Source organism: Papaver somniferum, chromosome 2 (assembly GCF_003573695.1).
Source record: "Papaver somniferum cultivar HN1 chromosome 2, ASM357369v1, whole genome shotgun sequence".
Taxonomy (NCBI): domain Eukaryota; kingdom Viridiplantae; phylum Streptophyta; class Magnoliopsida; order Ranunculales; family Papaveraceae; genus Papaver; species Papaver somniferum.
The window spans coordinates 103,336,024-103,350,312 of NC_039359.1; the positions used below are offsets into that span (position 1 = coordinate 103,336,024).

At 35.3% G+C, this 14,289-nt stretch overlaps 1 long non-coding RNA gene across 1 annotated transcript; it reads right to left on the bottom strand.

Annotated features, from left to right (window-relative positions):
• Window positions 1-8,564: 8,564 nt before the first annotated feature.
• LOC113348637 lies at window positions 8,565-9,907 on the bottom strand. The gene is made up of 2 exons (XR_003359745.1): window positions 9,311-9,907; window positions 8,565-8,818 (listed from the first exon to the last, which is right to left on the bottom strand). It is a non-coding gene; the product is annotated as an uncharacterized LOC113348637 (long non-coding RNA).
• Between the last annotated feature and the right edge of the window lie 4,382 nt (window positions 9,908-14,289).

Here is a 14,289-nt window from a genome sequence, read left to right on the forward strand (position 1 = left end):
TTATGGTATTCTCTAATTGGTCAAGTTAGCAGGGGTGTATCCTAAACTTGTGTTACTCCGTATTTCTATGTTTGCAGAACTGTTTTGAGTTCGCACTTGATCAAGTTAAACTTGTATTCTTCACTCAGGGAAATTACAGATGACGGTTAAGCATATGCTTGGATATGTGCAATGAGGAGAATAAGCTAAGCTCTCGCAAAATCCTGTGACCGGAATTTGATATAGTTGCATTTGCTCAATGTCAAAGCCAATATCCAGGGTAGTGAAAGTAGTGAAAGTTTGAAGAACTTGTGTTACATTCTTCCAGAATGTGTAGCTTGTGAATGACCTTATCTGTGTTGTAAGTCTGATTTTCTTGTCCCAGTTTCATAATAGGATCCATGGAAGTGTCTTCTCTTCAGGTGAGCACTGAGCGAATTTTAAATTATGACCAAACTAGGCATAATTATGAGCGAATTTTCTTGTCCCAGTTTCATAGTCTAATCAACTTCTGCAGAGAGTCCAACTGGGTTAATGCATGTAGTAGGTATCCTAGTCATGCTAGACGTAGTACATCATAACAAAATGGTCTTGGAAAACTAGGTCAATCCTTCTTGTTTGTTTCGGATTGCAACTTTGCAAGGCCATCTGGTTGTACCAAGGGAAGTAGGCTTACAATAGAAACCAGGAATCAACGCAGAAGTTCTCTTATCTTATTATGTATAAGGGTTTGCATATGTTGGTTGTGTGCAATGGCAAGACTAGGAAGGCTACGCGATATTATGGGCAGATCTGACGAAAAAAGAAAAGAAAAAAAAAGATTCAATTTAAGAGCAAGATGAATCTGCAATAATCCTCTGTAGAACTCCAAGCTTCCCCGAAGCCATCTTTAGTTTCACTGATTTACCCTCCAAATATGCCCTCAAGACTGTTTAAGTGTTTAAGACCAGTGACTACAGATATCAAATTCTTGAACTCCCCATTCCCCAATATCAAACACTTAATCTAAAAGGTGAGAGGACAATCATTAGTCCATTGAATACAAACAACTTTTGGTAACTAGCCAATACCGAACACTTATCTAAAACTTTGAAATTCGCGAACTTTAAAGAAAACCCATCCTCAAATTATGAACACACAAGGTAGTCGATTTTGCTACTACCCTCTGTTCATGGCCCTGAGCATTGCGAGTATGGATGAAATTCTGACTGATATGTGACTGCATGTGCCTCTATATCATGCAAATGGGTACATACCTACTTACCTTAACTTGGACAAAGTGCATGTTCCACCTAACTTGCTTAGGCAAATGGGACCATATGGATGTTTAGGAATTTAGGAATCTAGGTGAAACTGGATAGTCATATGTGCTCCCCATAGCCGGAGTTACCACCAGTTCTGTCATGTCAAAATTAAGTCGTAATCACAATCAGATTTAATGCCACCATGTTAAGTGATTGGTCTTAATTTCAGACAATTTTATGCTCACCAGGTGCTTTGATATATCCGAGCAAACTGATATTATAAGAGCAAGCTGTATGGTTGAGGTAGGTTAGTCAGGCAACCTCAACCTCAAAGATAGCAAAAGAGGAGGTCAATAAGCTACTTCATTCTTTTTACGGATACTCGGTATCCAATTCAACCAGATTTTGTACCCGTGTTACGTACCGGGCGGATCCGAAAACCATCCACCATCATTTTTTTTTTGGGCTTTTTGATAAAGTACCCTACTTTTAACTTTACATTAAAAAAATGTCCCCGTTTTTTTTTAACTTTCTAAAATGCCCTTGGTTTGACCGTTTTATACAATAAACGGTAAAAAATCGTAAACTACAGTTAACAGTCGTTATTGCTTAGGTGGCAGCGCAATAAAAGTCTAAAAAGCCCTTTGAACTAAATAAAGTTGAATCTACTTGAATCGCCGAGTTGAAACGCCGACTCAACTCGAGTCAGTAAGAAACACGTGGCACTAACCATCCATGTAAAAGAAAAATCAACGGCCCACAATAAGATCTAATCTCCCAACGGTCTTATTCCCAATTCCATCTTCTTCAACCTGTATATATACAGATGATCTTCCATATGTTTCTGCAACTCAAAAAAATTCACTATAAACTAAGAAAACTCAGAAACAATGAATGGTGGAGGTGCAAAAGACTCTCCAGGTAGTAGTAGTAGCAGCAACAACAACAACCATAAGGTGAGAATGAAAAAAATCATCACTCATTGTGCTATGTGTGAACAAGGTAATCATGACACAAAAGTGTGTCCTTGGCTATATTCTAGGTGCAAGCATGTTCCCTGTAATGGTGTTAGAGCATTGCTTCAATCTACAACAAATGAAAACTATGGGAAAATGTTCTTAAAGTGCACAATACCTACCTGCAGTTATTTTGAATGGTTTGAAGATGCTTCTAACCATTGTAAATCCAAATTGGTGTTGTTACCTTCAGATAAAAGCTGCCAAGCTTGTGGAGTAGATGATCACTGCTTTGAAAGTTGTCCACTGCACCATCAATTTTGCTTCTCTTCAGCCTGCAATTCCAGAATGTACCTGAAGATATGCAACAATCAACACAACAAGGGAATAACTTACCTTACCTGCCAAAAATATGATGCATTTAGATGGGCTACAGATGCTATCTTCCTTGCTGCAAAGGAGAGAGTTAGAGATTCAACACAACAAATGATTGATTTAGTTACAAAATAAGGAAAAGGTCTTAACATGTAAACCTGCTTCATTTCATATGTAATACATGATTTAAAAAGTACTATTTCATACATAAAGTTGTTCCAAAATAACATTGTTTTCCAAAATAAAGATGGTCCAAAATAACATTGTCCTAAAAAGTCATAACCCTAACTACTGCAAACTACATACTGCCATTCACTTCTTTGTCTGACTCATGTTCTTCTTCTTTGAAGTTGTAGAAGCTTTAGCAGGAGCTTTCTTAGCTTTAGAAGAAGATGCAACTGCTATTTTTCTAATCCCAGATGGTTGAGATGATTGCTTCTTCTGAGGAGTAGGTCTGTCAAAAGATGTGAAGGTAGCACCATCTACTTGGGTTCTCTGCCTCTTAGCTTTTGGATTCTTGCCAACATCACCACCTTGACATGTAGTTTTGTTATGACCAGTTGATTTACATCTTGAACATGAATATACCTTTGTAGGTACTTTTGTATCATCCCATGCTCTCATCCTCTTAACTCTAGGCCTTCCTGATTTCCTGATCTTGATAGCAGATTCCAATTCAACCTTTTCATGTTCTTCCAACTACAAAAATAAAAATGAGTTACAAAATGGAATTACATTTAAGAAGGTCTAAGGGATCCCAAGGTCTAAATAACATGCATTTGAGTTACAAAATGGAGCTACAAAATGACTGAAAGTACCTCAGGCCAATCTTTTTGAGGAGGAAATGGAAAGACAACTTGAGCATATGTGGCTCTGTATGCAGCAACTGAGTAATAATGAGAGCAATACCTGCAAAAAAAAAAAAAAAAAAAAAAAAACAAGGCAGTTATAGTTGACAACATACAAACTTCATGATATTCTACAGGATGGTACTCATCCAATTCTTTGTTCTCAAGTTGAATTACAGCCTCATCTAGTTGTTTTTCTTTCATTTTCTTTAACCAATATTCATCATCAACTAAAAGTGGTTTCTCATCTACTTGAATTGGTGTACTACTTGATCCTTCTCTCAAATTATCACCAACAACACTTGCTTGAGTAGGTTTTGAACTGCCCTGCCCAAACAACTTCCTAGCAGTGCCACCACCATCACTTTTGTTCTTATCACCTCCAAGTCTGGGCTTCTTCTCACTTGAGGTGACTTTGATACTGATTTCTTAGGTGTGACATCCCATTCTGGATTTTTAATCTTGACTACCAACTGAATGAAACCATTGCCATTTACCACAACATTGTCCCAAAACAAAAAAAAAAAACACTGATCATTCTTTAGAGTCCATGGATGTCCATTGTCTGATATCCACATTAAAATAACTTCATCTATATCTTCCAAACACAACTTCATGTGAACCATTTGCTGAAACATCCTCAAATTCATCTTATCTCTTCGTAACCTTTTGAAAGCAAACTGAATCTTAATGTCAGTACAATAACAACTTATGTCTCTAAATTTGCTTTTTTCCTTATCAATGTTGCCACTGAAATATACAGAAATTCAAAACAACATTATAAGGCATTCATACAAATACAAACCAAATACAGACTCAATACACATACAAATACAAACCCAATACACATACAAAAACAGACAGAAATTCTAACAAAATTAAACAATTAAAAATAAATAAAAATAAAAGACTTTCATGAGATTCAACTGCAGATTCTTCACATCATCATTTGTTTTCAATTTTAAGTGACATACAAAAACAAAAGGAAGATTCTTTTTGTTTTTCACAGACAAAACAAAAGAAACAGATAAAAGATGACGAAAAAGTGAGGGTTTCAAAAAAAAAGTTATGGGTTTCACTCTATATCGATCGAAAAAACTTGCAAATAATTTGATTTAATCATGCAAGTACAGATCTAACAAAATCAAAACTTAGGGTTTCAAAATATCTTACCTGGACATCACCTTTTCCTTTCCAATCGTCGCCATCGATGTAACCATTCAATTTAATCTTCAATAGACTGATGAATCAAACCAAAAACATCTATCGATTTAACTAATCGATTCAATTGAATCGCCAAACTATTTTTTCTTCTTATCTGAGACGAAGAAAGAGAGACAGAAGAGAGGAAGAAAGAGAGGGTCGGGTGAAGATATTTCTCACTCTTTTAGATAAGTGATGGGTTTTTAGTAATTTGACCCAGTTTTTGACTAGGTAAACGCCCATTGACTCCATTATGCGGGTCCAAATGGTAAAAGTAAACGGTGAGGGCATTTTAGAAAGTTTGAAAAAAACGAGGACATTAATTTTATGGGTTTAGAAAAACGGCGATACTTTATCAAAATTCTCTCTTTTTTTTTTCTTTTTTTTCTTTTAACCATATTTGATTTTTGATTTGGTGGGGCGAACATGCATTTTCGTATTTATCCCCATGTATGTTTGTGAGGATTGAGAGAACTGAATGGATAGTTCCCTTTGACGTTACTGCTGAATTATAAAAAGTTATTGCATCGTGCTTGAATGCATTTTGATCATTTACACACAGTAATCAGGCTTGTCTAGTTGTCATTACACTACTTGATTAAAACAAAGAAAAAGTATCAAAAAAAAAGAAATCCAAACAAAATTGATTATCGTATGAATACAAACTTCGGATTACAGGTATCAGACCAAAAATGTCTGTGTTTGGTGTACACATAAACTTCGCATTTTGTACATCGGTATTATACCTGTTAAAATGTGGCGGGCGTCAATGACTAATCTGAAATGATTTATCAACCTGCTTTTGTGCAACCAATGTGCACTATGCAACCGGATAAACCACTGATATTAAATGGTTGGGTACAACACATCAAGCATAAAATGACTTTCTTATTCGAATCCTAAGGTACATCACAAATCCCTTTTCCTAGACCTGCACAGAACCGAACCGTAACCGCAAACCGAACCGGTAACCGCACAAACCGAACAGTAACCGCACCGAACCGATAATCCAACGGTCGGTTTCGGTTTTAATTTTAATAACCGTTAGATCTTCGTTTTGGCCAACGGTTTTACCAATAACCGCAACCTAACCGAACCGATTAACCGATTAATGTAGGTCGTTGATTTATTTTTATTCTAATCAATCCTAGCCGTCTAAATTCAAGTAATCCTAGAGTATAAATAGTAGAAACCCTAAACTATTAAGTTGCAGCTTCTTCATTTCCTCTCCCTCTCCGAGACTTCTCTCCTGTCGCCTCCACCACCACCAGTAGCATATACCTCCTCCACCTCCATCAAGATTCAAGACTGAAGAGCACCACCACCTCTATGATCTAGTAAGTAGTAAGTGTTTTCTCCTTGATTGATTTTTTTTTTCTAGGGTTTTTTATTTTTAGGGTTTTTTTTTATTTTCGAAATGGTTTGATTTCTGTTTATCAGTCGATTTCTGTTGTCCATCGATTACCGTTTATCAATCGATTTAGGGTTATAATTATTTTTTTTTATTTTTTTTGTTATTATGTTCTCAGACCTTGAAGAGCAGGACCAGCAGCTGGAGTTCTTCATTAAATCTAGAGAGTATTTTCAGCTGAAACAGGTAACTACTAACTAGTGCTTCAGTTTGACTTGTTCTGTTTGATTGAAGTTCAATCTTCAGTGTTGATTATGAAAAAGGTTTTGTTGATGTAAAACCCTTGAAGTGATTTATTATCTGTGAGTCTGTGACTATGAGCAAAAGGGTTTTAAACTTTTAATGGGTGTTGATTGATATGAGGTATTGTTGTTATATGAATTACTCTTTGAGAATTTATTTACTCTTTTCAATCTCTGTTAAATGCTTCATATCACATATAAAAGTTGGAACTATTTGTGTAATACTTATGTTGTGAAGTGAGATTTTGGTAATTGAGTTGTTAGAGTTGCAAATTATACCTGACCAATTAGTAGTGGCTAGGGTTTGATGATGAAATCCATGATTGTAATGCTGATTGGTTACTAAATTGTTGCTTGAGCTTAAGTAAAATCCTTTGTTCTTCCTTATCTTCTTGAGTAGTGATATGTGTGCTTGTATTAAGAACTAAATGTTGGAAATGATGTTTGTTGCAGAGATATGTGTGCTTGTATTAAGAACTTGCTAGCCATTTCCAAGTTTCTAACTCAACTAACTTGTTTACATTTCGCAGGGGCTATAAATGGTTATGCGACTATGTACCAGATGACAATGCCAACACTGAAGATGGTAATGGAATCTCTTCTATGTGTAATTGACATAAAATTTGAATGAATGTAGTAACTAACTGTGGTTGATACACTAAGCATGATGAGTCAGATCTGTTATCTTCTTTTAGGTTAGAGAGTCTGTAGCTGCTTTTCACATAGCTTGTTTGTAATTATATCATGCATCTTAGTGTTAGTTGTAACTCTTAATCTCAGTCTTCCACTTTTAGTACATATTTGTATCTAGTTTGGTTTTAACTCTCTCTGTTTACTACATATTGCATTCTGTAGCTTAGCTCTGTGACACTTGCTGTAGTTTTAGTTAATAATCTGAATCTGTAGCTTTCTTTTTTTCTTAGCTTTTTGGTAACTACTGTCATATCTCTTCCCTGTTAGTTGAATCTGCTTCACTCAATCTCATCTATAATTTGTTGTCAGTTTGTATCTGATCTTAGTAGAATCTGGAAGTCAAAACCAGTTTGAGTCTTTTGCATTCTGTAGTTATAATCTGCATCTTATCCCCATAAGCATTAGTTGTAGCTTTCAGTTTCAGTCATCCCATTCCAGTTGCTTACTTGCATTCTCTCAGTCTTATTGTTAAGAGAGGCAACTTTGCATCATTATCTTGTAGTGCAACTTAGTGTTACTTTGTAACTTAGTGTAACTTGGATGTTTATTTACTGAATGTGGTTTTGAAACATATTCATCTGACAGAAAGATAACAGAAATTGGGAATTTGCTATTGCAATGCCATGTTAACATTCCACTAGTCATTCTCTTATCTTATTTATTGCTTTTCTTCTTGGCATTCTTGTTGCAGACATTTTGGGAAAGGATGAAGATTAAGGGGATGATTGGCTTGAGAAATGGATGGACTGCAGTCTTTTACAGGTCTGCTACTTGAGAAATGAAGATTAAGGGGATGACTGCAGTCTTTTACTGGCAACTCTTCATCCTACTTGCTCTGTTTAGACTTTGGTTAATCTTTAGACTTTGGTTACCTTGTTTTTGAACTTCAACTCAATTTTTAATCTTTAGACTTTGGTTATCTTGTTAAGACTTAAGTATGGAATGTATCAGTTTATTAAGAATTTCAGAATGTATATGTACAGGTGCAGATATAGGTACAATAACCGAACCGAACCGTAAAATAACCGAATAGCGTCGGTGCGGTTAAAAACCGAACCGAATACTAAACCGTTCGGTTGCGTTTTTAATTGTGATAACCGCACTATACACGGTTAGATAAACGGTTTTACCAATAACCGCAGCGTACCGAACCGTGTGCAGGCCTACCTTTTCCAGTAGCAGCTGGAAAACCACAGTTCTTAAAGCTGTTATGTTGGCAGAATCAAAATATTTGTATAGTTTATCAGATGGTTTGCTATCATTATATACCATCTACCTAACCAATAAGGCACATGTAGGCGTGCTATAAGATAAACCAGTAGTATTAGTTAACTGCATATTGTGAATTACTGAACTTATCTTCATCACCACCATTATTAGATCCCGTTGACTGTTAAAAGTTTGCAGATACACTCGGAGGAACTTGCTGTTTAAAATTAAAGAAGTCATTTCTGTATACATGTTCTGTGAATTTGCTAACCATAATTAATCAACAAACTGGATTGTTAATTAATGCATTAACCGGGTATAACAGTAAATCCACATTCCCAAATCAAAGAGCAATTCATTTTGATATACAGAAACAAAAGTCCGGTATATTATTAAAAATTTACTAAACAAACTAACTTATTTCCATATCTAACAAACTGGGTACAAACTGCAAACTCACATTGTCCAACATCTTATATCTATCTACATCATTAAACATAATATAGTCTAAGGAGGCACGAATTGCACAAAGCTTGCACAATCTTATATGGATTGAACTAATCTTATGCATTAAACTAATCTATTTAATATAACTTCATCTTCAATTTACATAATCAACTCAAAATCAGATCCCTCATATTCATTTCATCCAAGAAACCTACAAAAATTAGACCCAAAACCTTTAAAGAGATAATAGAGATGGAAAAGATACCTATGCAAGTACTATCTTAAACACCCAAGGATGGAATTGCAGCTGCATTAATGCACATACATATCGACAAAATTAAACACCCAAGGATTCTAATGGAGTAGCCATGTTGTATGGGATGAATACAAAAATGTTAAGAATTTCAAATCTTAGAATAATTCTCCAACTCTATGCATTCTTTCTAAACCCTATATTAGGCACAAAAATAGTCATTTTCACATGGAGATTTATTCTTTCTACATATTACTAATCAAATTTCTGATTCAATTCACGAAACCCTAACTAAAGATTTCAATTTCCAAAAGAAACTAAAACGAAACCCTATACAATTCTCTATTCTTCAATTAAGAACAAACCCATCACTATTACTCAGTTTATAATTCAATTTCACATATATTTAAGACACAATTGACAAACCCTAATTTATGTATTCTGATTTACCTTCCCATGAGTTTGAGTGAACCATAACAATCAGTACAACCATCATCGTCCCTTTCTTAAGCTTTATCCTCATCCCTCGATCTCAAAACTGCTCTTGATTCCTTCATCTCAAAACAAAACCCTAACTCTATCTATTTACTGTTTTTCCATTCTTCAAGCAACACCACCATCGACTCATCATCATTATTAGTAACTTTTCTCTTGGACTCAAACTCAATTCCTTTACCATCACTGGTTCTCTTGGAATCAGTAGCTAAATCTCCTCCCTTACTCTCAACACACAATACCCATCTCTAATCTCTATCTGCATATTCTAAATCGAACCCCTCTTCCAAATATACAACTTATAAAATTCTGGCAGAAACCCTAATTTCTATTTCTTCTGATTTCTTCTTCTTTCAGAGCTCAATTATCTTCCAGATTCATCAACCTCTTCTTCGATTTATCTGCATCTCATGTTTTACATGAATCACTCACAAAAAGAAGCTATTCATTGGAATTGAATTCGACAGGGAGAAAGACATGAAGAACAACAGAAGAAAGAGAAGATGAAGAAGAGAAAAAAAAAATAAAATTTGAGTGATCAGCCGTCATACATTCTGCAAATTAGTGTTTACACTTAGGAAAACTTAAAATAGGTGTTTACACAGATATCTTGGTAATACTGTATTTTTAACCAAGTATAAGGGTTTTTTAGACTTTTAATTTATTTAGCGTTCCATTTATACCCACAAAAACTTTACCCATTTCTTGTGAATTCTTTTTATTATTACCGAAAAAAAAATCACTTTATATGTTAAGGTTGGTCAAGTTGTTTCCCTTTTAGTAGGAAGTCCACCTATTATTCTCGTGGAGTAACATTATATTGTCAAGAGATATGAACTTTACCAATCTTCCGGATCCCGATATGAACAACCAAGATATGTAATGTAAAGAAATGGTACGCAGGGATAGGAACTACGCTAATATTGATGGACGACTTGTTTCTCGTGATCCTTGAGAACTCCCAAATGGACCATCATCCCAAACACTAAGGTGTTGTTTAAAATTAATACATACATACCCAATTGAAGACCTTCTTTCCTTTATAACGTTACTATCTACTTTCCAAAGCCTCTTTGCACCTTAACCGGTGATGCAAAAACAAAATCATCATCAAACAAGTTTTCTGTGTGTTTCATGGAGCATCTAAATGTCTTGTTCATTATTGTCTGGTTCCTGATTCATGCAGTAGAAATATATTAAAATGAGTTGACGCAACAAAAAGAAAAGATCAAAAACCAAAACAGATCTGTTTTTGCTCAAGTATAAAAATATATGTACTTATCACCAGACTTTATAAACAAAACGAAGTAACATGATTTCAGTTCAATGTAACTACACCTTTCATTTAGATCATGACTACCTGATTCAATCAGAAGCAGGAAAGCATATGTTTATGAAATATCGAAACCAAAAAAGCAAAAACGAAAGAGGTAAAGCATAAGAATCGAAATCAAAAAAGCAAAAACAAATTTGCTCAATTGCATATAATGTGCAGCGGACCAAACGAGAAACTGAATCTGTAAATGTTGCATATATAAACAAAAAGGTAAAGAGGTAACAAGATTTTAGGAGATTTAGTTCAATCTTTTGGGGACCTCCCAACGAAAACGCGGTCAAATTGGTTTACTATTCCTAGAAAATAGCTTGCAAAAGATAATATTCACGGATTTAATTTTTAGTATTTCATTTTTTGCAAAATGGCACAGTTCGTAAATTGCAACATAATTATGGTTCTGTGCACATCCAAATTTATAAAACCGGCTAGAAATTTCAAATTATGGACAAACTCATATTTTCAAAAGTTTAGTGTGTAAACATTAATATGAAGATTCTTATTTGTGTAAGCACTCACTGCACCAAAAAAAAAAACTTTCTTCGATATATTGGTGTCTCCGTTAGCTTTAGGTATATTTTTTGACGTAGGTACCGTTCACAACAACGGCGTTATTTAACGTACAGTTAAGATTCGGTGTAAACGAAGTGTAATGAATTATTTAGACATAAAAGCTGACAAAAGTATTGTATACCCATATTTTTGCAAACGGTGTTATAAGAGCTCTCCAATGGAATGTGTGTGAAGAAAAAAGTCATAATCCACGTAGGATTCACAACCAAATTTATTAAAAATCATCTCTAACGGATTGATGTGGCAAAAAAAAAGAGTTACACATCCTCTAGGTGAACCTCTAGTTTTAGACATTCACTTAGAGGATATCTTCCCATCCTAGTCACACTTTTGTTAATAAAAATCATTGAAAAATAAAAATGGAAAGGATTTTAACCAATTGTATGCCTACAAATAAGAGCTTCTCCAATGGTGAATGTGAATATTTCATATGTGGCATCACTTCTAAGACATCCTTTGAGCATAAAATCCTAAATATTAGGAAAAAGAAAATTTTATCTCCAACCCATAAAGTTTTCTATTATTTGTTTACTTATTTGTAGGCACGTAATTGGTTAAAATCATTTCCATTTTTATTTTACAATGACTTTTATTAATAAAAGTGTGACTAGGATGGGAAGACATCCTCTAAGTGAATGTCTAAAATTAGGGGTTCACCTATAAGATGTCTAACATTTTTTTTTGCCACATCATCTTCACACCAATGGGTTGGAGATGATTTTTTATAAATATTGTTGTGGATCCTACGTGGATTAAGACTTTTTCCTTCACACACATTCCATTGGAGAGGCTCTAAGTAAAAAAATAATAAAAAACTTTATGGATTGGAGATAAAACTTTATTTTTCCTAATGTTTAGGATTTTATATTCAAAGGATGTATTAAGAATGATGCCACATATGAAACATCCACATTCACCATTGGAGAAGCTAAACGGCCAGTTAAATACAGGGTGTAAACAAAGTGTAATTCATGTTTCAATGTTTCGACCAATAGAGTCCCGCCACTTGTCGTCACCAGGATTGCTCTTCCTCAAAGCTTTTATCTAAAAAACTAGTGACAAAAAACCAAGGTTTGGAACCGTTAAAACTCCATCTTAAACAAAATCGATACAAAAACTCCAATTTTCAAAATTTGGTTTCATCAAAAATTTTGGGGGTTTTGTGTTAAATTTGTTTTGATGGGGTTTTTGTGTTACTTTTGTTTTGATGGGTTTTTTTATGGATGGATAGTGACACTTTTGGGGTTATAGCTCGCGGACCGTTTATCTAATTTAATTTGAGGGGATGTCACACTCACAGTGGGACGTGGAAACTTATATGACTTAGTATTTTAAAGGAGGAGATATGGTGTCTGGCGGTACCAGGTACCCAGTAAAGTCTACGGTCTAGTCATGATGACCATTGGTGATACCTAGGATCAGTCTTTTGAAGTGTAATACACAGAAAACACTCCGGGGTTTCCTCCTCGGTTACTCATTTCGGAAAGAAAAGATGCCCATGCCTATATGCAACCAATAACCAAATGAAGGAGTCGCGATAGGATGCACATCTTTTTTTTGGCACGCTCCTAGTAAACACCATAATCACCCTTTGATGAAACATGAACCACGTCGTCATTACCGAGTAAGTGTCACTATAAATCATTGGCCCACCATCTTATATCAAACATCTAGTCCACCCAAATGTAATTTGTTTTTTTAGCCCATTTTAGTCCACCTTATATCAAACATCTAGTCCACCCCAAATGTAATTTACTTTTTTTTTTCCGCCCTCTCCAATCTAAATTTCTCACTCCACCACTGTTTATAGCCACATTATAGTGAAGGCCACCGTTGGCGAAATCTCTTAGCTTACGCCAAGCATTATGGTTGGGGTTTCAACTTGGTTATAACTAACTATAGCGAATACCAACCTGTGTAGCATTGTTTAGTTCAAATTTGGTTTATGTATCCAACTCTTTTACATAACACCTAAATATTAGGGATTTCGCTATTTATATGAAATATCATATACTTTAGACGGAAACTTTCTATTTGGACGGAAGCTTCGTTTTCGTCGACATAAGCCAAGAAATCCACCTCTACTATTGTTGTAGTAATGTTGTTGTCTTTTGGCTTAACTATATTGAAACTATAACCAAGAAAAATGGCTCCGATCGGTCAAGCGGCCTAGTAATGAAGCGCCAAGATAGCACATTGTCCACAACATGGCCAAGGCCAAAAATGCATGGTGGATTCAGAGTTACAGACTAGGCCAAGGCATAGGCCAAACATGATTTGGACATGATCAAAGATAAGAGATTAGCATTAGTAGGTGCCAAAAGAGTTTGGCACATAGCTTGTGTGCATGAGGCATGCAGAGCCGCAAGCAAGGCTTGCATAAGCACACTTGCATCATTGGGGGAGTGATGCACATCTATGATGGTCGTACTTTGGCTGGGATAAGCTATCATGACGATGCAAGGCTAGAGACATGTGACAAGCACATGGCCTTGACGGTTAGGAGTTGGTTACACGAGTTGGTGTTTGCTTTATGGTTTCTAAAGGCTAGGAATTGCCTTTATGGATTTAGGAAAGAAGTTAGGCAAGTTGGCATGATTGGCCAACCGCCTTGTATAAAGTAAATTGTAACTGCTAGTCAGTTATTTGCGTGTAGCTTTTGTAAGGATATAAAAGCCTGATCTTGTGATGGGTTTGGTGTCCAGAACAAGGAAAGTTTGTGTAACCCTAAGTGTGCAGTAATAATAAGGCTTCGGCCAGGATTAAAACTAAATTTTGTTGGTGCATTTGTCCCTTTGTTTGGCTTACTGTTTTACGCATCAAGCAGAGTGTGTTTGCTAATTTGGTGGTTTGAATGATTGTCAGCAGAACCTCTTTTTATTATCGTCTAAATAAAGTTTTAGTCAAAAAGTGAAAAAATTGGCTAAGTGCGAATTGGCTGAGACTGTGTTGTAGAGCATCGTGTTGTTGTCAAGGTTGGATGTTGCATTTGGATAGTTTGAACCTGTGACAATTCGGGAATCAGAGC